The sequence below is a fragment of the Balaenoptera acutorostrata genome, chromosome 4, assembly GCF_949987535.1.
Source record: "Balaenoptera acutorostrata chromosome 4, mBalAcu1.1, whole genome shotgun sequence".
Lineage (NCBI taxonomy): Eukaryota > Metazoa > Chordata > Mammalia > Artiodactyla > Balaenopteridae > Balaenoptera > Balaenoptera acutorostrata.
The window spans coordinates 121827302-121836754 of NC_080067.1; the positions used below are offsets into that span (position 1 = coordinate 121827302).

Here is a 9453-nt window from a genome sequence, read left to right on the forward strand (position 1 = left end):
ACTCATTTAATTCTTAACAAAAACCTAGTGAAGTAGGACTAACGATCTCCATTTAGTACATTAAAGAAACTGAGGCACAGAGAAATTAAGTCACTTGTTTGAACTCAAATAGCTCAGCTCTGAGCCTTTGGAAATCCCCGTGCTATGCTCTCTGCTAAACTGTACTCTCTGTACTCTTAACCCTTTTGAACTAGGTGGCTCTTAAGTTACATCTTTATATAAAAGAAGAGCAAATAATGACTGCCCACTCAACATATGCCAGGTTCTATGTGTAAAGCACTATTTACATGCTTTACAGGTTTTAGTTGTTTCATCTTCACAACAACCTTGTGAGATGAACCCATTATTCATACTTTACAGATGATTACTTGTTCAGTATCACATAATGAGTGAAAGACAGAGCCAGAATTGAATACTGCGTGGTCTCAGAGTTTGCCATTCTGCTTCTGTTTTCCAAAGTCTTGTGCATGGGTCTGGGAAAACCAGAGAGGACCCCAGAGAGGCTGGGGAATGAGAGAACTGAGGGGGCTCTTATGGCATCTGTGACATGGAATCTTCCATGGGTTGTTGGCAGCTGCAGGGAGGTCTAGGACTGAGAAGGTTCCAGAGAAAGTCCCCTGAGAGAGGCAAAAAGAATAAACTTCCTCACCACCTGCATGTTCTCTAAGGAAAACACGAAGAAAGAGAAAACCCCAGGGAGACCTGACTTATGGACAGTTACGATAAAACCTAATAAATGTTTTAGTGTAGGCCATAAAAAAATTGTCAGGAAGACTGCAGAGAGAGAGAGTTCTATAAAGGTGGTATATACAGTAGTCTCTCTTATCGACAGGGGATGTGTTCCAAGTCCCCCGGTGGATGCCTGAAACCAGGGATAGTACTCTACCCTATATATGCTATGTTTTTTTTTTCCTATACATACATACCTGTGATAAAGTTTAATTTATAAATTAGGTATGTTAAGAGATTAAGAGTAATAACTAATAATAAATAGAATTATAAAAATATGCTGTAATAAAAGTTATATAATTATGGTCTCTCGCAATTTAAAACTTATGAATTGCTTATTTCTGGAATTTTCCATTTAAAATTTTTGGACCACAGTTGACCACTGGTAGCTGAAACCGCAGAAAACAAAAACATAGATAAGGAGTGGGGATGATACTCTATTAAAACAAAGTGCAGGGAAAGATGGAAGAAAGACTTGACTCAGCAAGGATATTCCAGGCAGAGAAGCTGGCCTTTTGACTGAGAATCAAGTGATAAGCATATATTTTAGGAGTAGGTCAGGGCAGGCAAGAGGCAGAGCATAATCCAGGCTGAGGGAATAACACGAGTCTGGTCACAGAGATGCAAGAAAGCCTGAATCCTTCCAAGAACTGCCAGGAAGACAGCATGGCTGGAATATCTGAGCATATGAGTGAGTAGCGGGAGATGAGGTAGGAGCTAGATTAAAAATTTTAAATATGCTTATTACCAAAGGTCTTAGGCTTTTCCCTCGGTGACAGCAAGTCAATAATGCATTTAAATCAAGGAAATTACATAATCCAAAATGAATTAAAATAAAAAAAAACAATCTCTTTGGCTGCAGTATGGTGGAGAGTGAAATTGGAAGCAGAAAAACTATTCCAAGCAAGATATATTTTCAAACTGAACTAAACCAGTGGGACTAAATAGGAAGAGACTAATCTGAAATAAATTATAAGATTTAGTATCATAATTCATTAATTCAACAAACATTTAATAACCACATATTTTGAGCCAGGCAAAATGCTAGATATTTTAAGATGAATAAGACAAAGGTTAATAAGACCCTATTACCAAAATGCTTATATCCTTAACAATCTGGGGACTAAATAAACACATGGAGGAATGGAACACTGGTCCAGTGTCTCTCTCTTCTTTAGACATGTCTTTATAGATTAGATTTTGTCTGACCTACTAACATTTGCTCCAACTTTGACAGTATTAAGCAAGACTTAGTTATCTTAGCAATTACATTCATTTTTATTCTAATACAACTATTTGTTCTAGTCTAATAACATTCCCTAACTTCTTGATATTTATGCTCAACAAATACCATCTTATCTTTTATTTATTATCTTAACAAGTATATAATCTCACTAATCTCTGATACTAGGTAATAATGGTGTAATGTCCGCTATCCTGCTACGTTTTAAATTATTGAAAATGTATACAACCTCTCCTACTGAGTTTGCAACCAAAAAGTATTACTAAGCATTGGAAAAGAATTAGTGGATTTTTGTGTCAACATATTTTCTTAATCACACAGATTATACTCTCTCCATGAGATGTGATTGCAGACCAAGCAGGTCACGTTTCCGAAAATTCTGTGAGTTTGGTCACTAGGTAACTAGGGGGTTCTTAATGCAGGGCAATTATACCTTTTCCCCAGGGGACATCTGGCAGCGTCTGGAGTCATGTGTTGGTTCTCACAAGGAGGGGGTGAGAGGATGTTACTAGCCTATGTGAGGGCTAGAGGCCAGGTGTGCTGCCACTAGCCTATAATGCACAAGACAGTCCCCGCAACAGAGAACGACCTGGCCAAAAATGTCAATAGTGCCAAAACTGAGAAGCTCTGAGGTATCCTCAGCTTGTCAGACCACAAGGTGATGATTCTTCTAGCCACTGTTTTGCTTAAGTACATTCAGAACAAATGCTCTTCTTGACTGAAGCTCACAAGGGAACCACAGAACACTTCTAACCAGGGTGCTCTCCTACAACACCAGTGTAAGATGTCCTATTTATATCCTTATGCTGCAAAAAAAGCTTCCCATTTCTCTTATTATAATTCACTTACAAGGAATCACTCATCTCCCTGAACTCCGTATATCAGGCCAAAGAAATGGTGGATTTACTTTGCTGGAGTGCTGAAAGGGGCCCAGTGATGCATGGGTATATCAGTAAAAATCATTCTTGTCTGGAAAATTCTGTGCCGCTCTATTTCTCAAAACACCAGAGAAAATCACTGGGGCAAACTTAGCTGCCTGGCTCTCCAATGACTTTCCCTCTTATTGACCTGACAATGATCATTCTCTATTAACTACAGGTTACAGTATCATTACTATATTTTATATACTCTCTTACTAAGCCATCAGAAAAGTTTAGCTGGGATTTAATCAAGAAGAGAGTTGCAAATTAGCCATAGTATTAGCTTGATAACTCTTGACAGACCACAGATAAGTTAATTAATACATGCATACATACATATATACATACGTAAAGAGTTGTCATTAATTACTTTGTTATTACTCTCTAATTCTGCAGCATTCTATTTTGACTACACAAGCCAAAATACAGATCTGAATGTTTCAATGCTATATTAAAAACACATTTTAATCCTTTGTCCTTATCATGTTTTCCTTAAACAGAAATAATGAAATTGGGCTCATCCCTTCTATCTCAGTTCACTGTAAACACAAATCATTCCACAGGCTCAATAAGAGAAACATCCCTTTGATTTTGTACAAATTACTGTGACATATAATATATACTAATTTTATCTCCAAGGTCAAACAGGTTCGGTTACATATGTACCAGTTCAAATGTATATATATGTATAAACACTACAGTTACGGTTTGGTTGAGAAATCAACTCTGGTTAACTGAAATACGTACTTAACTAAAAGAAAAAAACATTTGTTTTCACCGCTCTTAAGAAATATTTCGAAAGATTTTCATTCCTTTTTTGTTTGCCAGTGGTTTCTGCAGAGTGAATATCTCTGAATCCCTCTGAGTTAAGACCCTGCGGTACCCAAGGATCACTGGGCTGCAGGAACATCAGTTATGCTATTAGCCCGCAATTATTAAGAGATGACAAAGTAGGGCTGGCTCTGTAAAGAGATCAGAGCAAACTGATCTTTCAAACTTTCAAATGACCTCCTAATACTGCATTTTGTCTTTGTTATTGTTCCCTTTCATTAAAAAAATTCAAGTGGAGCCTTATATGTCTTTATTTAAGGGTTCTAGTTGTGGTTTTACTACATAATATGCTCTTAAAAACTTCAACTGAGAAAGGCAGCTTGATATTTTGCTCTACATAAGCTCGTTTCGAAGAGTGATTCTATTTTTATTTTTTTAATAGCTCCCAGTAGTTGAGTGTGTGCCAAGACTTGTCAGCGTCCCAAAGGGGAGGATCTCTGTCAACACCTAGATTTAGGCTAATTGGAAGCCCTGAAGAGTGATTCTAAACGTTGGTGGGTCCGTTTGAGTCATCTGGAGACATTATGTGGCCAAAGCTAACTACAAACAAAGTAGTTTTCATTCTGGGTAGACATGTGAGTAGCCAAAATTTGGGGGTTACATTCTTTTTAGAAAAGAATGGCCACAACTCTATGGTTTTAATTCAGTAAGCTATGTGTGGGAGCTGGGCACATGTGTTTTGAAAAAAATCTCCTCCATGTATCTCTGATATGCTACTCCAGTGTTCAACAACTATCTTGAAAAAGAAAAGCTTATCTATGCTTGCTACCCAGTCCATTATGTTTATATACATATTGATAAAAGGAAATTCAAGTCAAATTTAAAATTAAAATTTAATGTGTTTGGGGAATTCTAAGAAAAATTAATTTCCAGACTATGTTAACTCATATTTAACCTAACTTGCAAATGATTACATGTCTGTTCTGTAAAGAAGGTGGAATGTGGGTCCTGGAGAAGCATCCTAGTGATTGTCGAGAGAATAAGCCTTGGAATCTAGTCAAACATGCCTGAACCTATAATATATACTTTTTCTTCATCTGAGGTATTTTCTTGGGCTTATGTAAAGTTCATTAAAAGGACAGTGCTAGAAAGCTTGCCATGGTCCATTGGCTATGCTACATCTATCACATAAAACGTTTCATATCTATAGGGGATATCAACAGGATGTTTTTAAAAGAAATATTATTGCTTTTAATATTTGTACAATAAATTTACTCTAACATGAGATATTCTTTCCCTCAAAAATATAAAGTCAAAATAGTCTTTCTAGATGAACAGCTAGAAAGTCACTAAATCACAGTGTTGCCAAGTCCCATGAGGATGTCAGTGGAGTATGTATTAATATATATGGTTGAATCTGCTCTGGCTCTCCCCAGAGTGTTCTTGAGACTCCAGGAATACTATAATGTTGGTTTAATTTCAAGTTAAATGGTAGCGCTCCCAAGAATAAGTGTCTATGTTGTGAATGTTGAAGATGCCAGATTTAACTGTCACAGAACTAACTTTGCTTTTTTGAAAAAAGCAAATAAACTGCAATTCTCATGTCATTACAAGTTGAAAAATGGTGTAAATTTTAAACAAATTGAAAGTAATATTTAAGAGATGTAAAACTGAATATTTTTGCAATGTCCAACTACCTGCTATGACAAATTCTTATTATCAATTAGGAATTGCTGAAGGATTAGCTGTAGGTTTATCGTACAGTTATATATCAGTATAGAGTTACGTTTTAATTGTCACAGACAAAAAAATGACAGTCGTATAAAAAATAATTTATTTTTTTCTCATGAAAAAGTCTGGATACAGACAATTGAGTGTTGCTCGAAGAAGTTCTGAGACATTCAGGCTCCTTTTACCTTTTTAATCTAACTTTACTGAGGTAGAGTTGACAATTAAAATTGTATATTTTTAAGGTGTACAACTTGATGATTTGATATATGTATACATTGTAAAATATTCCCCATGAGCAAGGTAATTAACATATCCCTCATGTCACAGTTACTTTTTTGTGTGTGTATGTGGTTAGAACACTTAAAATGTATCCCCCTATCTTGTTTCTTCAACAGGGATGGTCTCCATTTTCAAGAAAACTCAGGATTCAAGAAGTTCTCTCCATCTGCAGCTATCAAGTCAGCAGGAAGGAGGACTAGGTAAAGGATGGTGGGGAACTGACAGAGGAGGAAGCAACTATCTCAGAGAAAGATTTAGGAAAATTGCCACATGCCACTTTTGCTTACCATACACTGGCCATTATTTCTGTTTAAACTAGTTCTAAAGGAAGCTGCAAAGTGAATTCTCTATTCTGGCTGCCATGTTACCAGCTAAAATTTGGGGTTCCATCACTTTGAGAAAATTGGAGAATAGGTTTTGGGGAAAAACAATTGTTTTTCTCTGACGTGGCCCTCTAGCATGAGATATTATGACAGATGATAGATCTTCAAAAAAATGTTTTAGTAGTAGCTTTTATCTACTAACCTTATTACTTTAGAGGCTTGAAATACCACATGTAATGAGATCAAGTCTATAATAAAACTAGCTTACAGTTTATAAACTTACAGCTTATAGACCCATAGAATCTCAGAGTCAGATTAGGCTGAAAAACCACCTAGTTTGTAAAGAACAAAGTGCAAACATTCTACACCAGTGGTGTCTTAGTTTTTGCTTAAATACTTCAAGTAAAAAAAGATATATTTTTTAGAGACCATTCTTGCATTGATCTCAAATGTTTTAGATGCTCTTAATTTCTAATCACTCATTCTAATACTACCCTTCAACATGATGCCAAAAAATATTTCCTTTGTTAATTAAGACAATTCTTTGAATATTAGGAAAGAGCTGCTTTTGTCCCTTGAGTCTCAACCCCACAATCACCTTCAGGCCAAATGACCTGTTTTGCATGAACACAAATTTCAGATTCATTATCATCTAAGTAAGCTCCTTCCTTTGGATTTCTGGATGCTATTAAGCCAATCTTAACATCTGATTCAACAGTATTCATTCATACTAAAGCACAAGACCTTCTTCATTTCTTCTTTCTTCCTAATTCAAGTTGAACTAGACATAACAGAAGTGGTCTGTCAGCTGTTCCAAGTACCCTCCCCCTTCCTGTCCCCACCCACCTAGTTCCCTTCGCTTAGATGGAGAGCATGTCATATGACAAAAACATGGCTCACAATTACTTCTACAGTTCATTTGTCCTGTATCCTCTAGCATTAAGCCTAGTGATTTTGACAAGAAAACCATCACCTGGCTCTATTTCCTTTTCTGTTGCATTTCAATTGAATGTGACCATGGGGACTATTCATCAGTCTCTGAAATTTCCAGGAAGAGGCCTTCATTTTTTGCTTTTACTTTAAATCATTTAAACTATTTTAAAACAACTGAAAATAATATTTTAAATAATTATGCTTAATAGTAAAATTTATAGACACACATTGATGTATTAATATACATATATATGCATATGTGCATACATAAGCACTAAGACCTAAGTGGGAGAATTTGTTAATCACCCTTAACAGAAAAATAGGTTGCCATTAGTCAAGCCTCAGGTTAATTAATTCACCAGATAATGACTGATATAAGTCCTAGCGCTTCCTTCCTAACTGCTTACTGTTCCATCCAGAAGACATGCTCTCACTGAGCAGCCTGGTTTCTGCTTCTGTGGACGCTGAATTTTAGCACTAGATCTGATAACCATTTTCTTGGAATAGAAGGTATAGAAGGTAATTTTTCTTTGACATAGACCTATTTAAAGTTGGTTAGAATAGTGGGACCACTTAGGATTGAACAAATGAACAATTTAGGGAACAGCTACAGCCTGCCATAGAGGCTGAAGTAGATTTCTTCTAAATAATAGCAACCAAACATTCTAGGCAGTAAAATCTGTATCACTGCAAGCATGACATTCTCATCAGATCCACCTGATGAAGTGAGTCACTGAAATGTTTCTTTCAGGTAATGTGAATGTCTGACCTTGTGTCAATAGCTCCATTTGTGCCCTTGGCTAAGTGTCATTTAGCAACTCACTCCCAACTGCTTAAGGAGCATGTAGGGAAGACAGAAATCAAAACTTTAAACACCAACTTTCAAATATAGCTGGCATCTTGTCCCCAAACTCCAGTCGCATATATCCAACTGCTTATTCAACATCTACACTTGGATGTGATAGTAGTGAGAATTTAGGATGATTCCCATGACTTTCACCCTTTCATCTTCTCCTACTCCCAGTGTTACTCCTCTGATGCTGTTCTTGTATTATAAAAAGAAAAATTATATGAGTGAAACTAATCAAATCACAAGAGATCTTTAAAAGCAGAGAGCTTTCTCAAGCTGGCAGCAGAAGAGGAATGCAGATGGTGAAGTCAGAGAGATCTGAGTCAAGAGAAGAATCTGATGGAGCATTACTGTGATGAAGATGGAAGGACCATGAACAATGACTAGAGAGTGACCCCTCTCATAACAACCAGCAAGAATATAGGGACCTCAGTCCTACAACCACAAGGAACCGAGTTTTGCCAACAACCTGAATGAACCTGGAAATGGATTCTTTCCCAGATTGTACAAATAAGAGCCCAGTTTGGATAGATCCTTGATTTTGGCATTGTAAAACCCTAAGCAGAGACGCCATCTGGACTTCTGACCTAGAGAAATGTGAGCTAATAACTGGGTGCTATTTTAAGCTGCTAAGATAGTGGTAATTTGTCATGCATCAATAAAACAAGTTACTTGTAAAACAAGTAATACAGAAGTCTAATAAGTATCTCAAATTCACCCCGTTGAAAAAACAGCTCCTGGTATTTCCTCTCAGTCATGTTTCTGTAGGCTTTTCCTTGTACTTAATGGCAATTTCATACTTTCATACTTCATACTTGTTCAGGCAAGAAAACCTGGAGTCATTCTCAAATCCTCCCTTTCTCTCCAATCCATTATGAAATGCATCTCAAATTTGTTGAATCAACGTCTATAAAATATCCAGAATCTAATCAGTTCCTGATCTTTCCACTACTCCCACCCTCACCTGAGACATTAACATCTTTCACCTTTCATTGCAAGAGTCAAATAACAAGTCTTCCTACCTCAACCCTACCCCACCTTCTTCCTACATATTTTGTCAACACAGGGACAGAATAATCATTTAAAAACTTTAGCCATATCACATCTTTTCCCAAAACTCTGCATAATCTCCCCATTTAACTCAGAGTAAAAGCCAAAGCGCAGGTGATAACCTGGAACATCTTTCATGATCTGTCTTTCCCCTGTCCAGTTTGAGCTCATCTTTTCCTATTCTCCTTTTCACTCACACTGCATCAGCCATCTGGCTTTGTTAACAGTCAAAGGATCATGTCAAAGACGATGTTTTTGCCTTAGGGAGTTTGTTCTAATTGCCCCTGTATCTGTAACTTCAGCTTCATCAAATCCCTCACTTGCTTCAGGTTTTTGCTTAGATTGTGCCTTCTCAATGACAGGTATGACTATCACCCTTGAAGATGATCACCAGTCTCACTCCAAGCACTCTAGATCTCTCTTGTGCTGCTCAGATTTTTTTTTTTTTTTTTAAGAGAAGACACTTTTTTTTTTTTTATAAATTTATTTATTTATTTATTTTTGACTGTGTTGGGTCTTCGTTTCTGTGCGAGGGCTTTCTCCAGTTGCGGAGAGCGGGGGCCACTCTTCATCGCGGTGCGCGGGCCTATCACTGTCGCAGACTCTCCCGTTGCGGAGCACAGG

The 9453-nt window shown here is 36.9% G+C and overlaps 1 long non-coding RNA gene across 1 annotated transcript; it reads left to right on the plus strand.

Moving 5' to 3' along the window:
- The first annotated feature begins 1331 nt into the window (after positions 1–1331).
- On the plus strand, positions 1332–8399 carry LOC130708057 (uncharacterized). Its single transcript, XR_009008065.1, has 3 exons — positions 1332–1420; positions 5790–5873; positions 7954–8399. It is a non-coding gene; the product is annotated as an uncharacterized LOC130708057 (long non-coding RNA).
- Positions 8400–9453: the final 1054 nt, after the last annotated feature.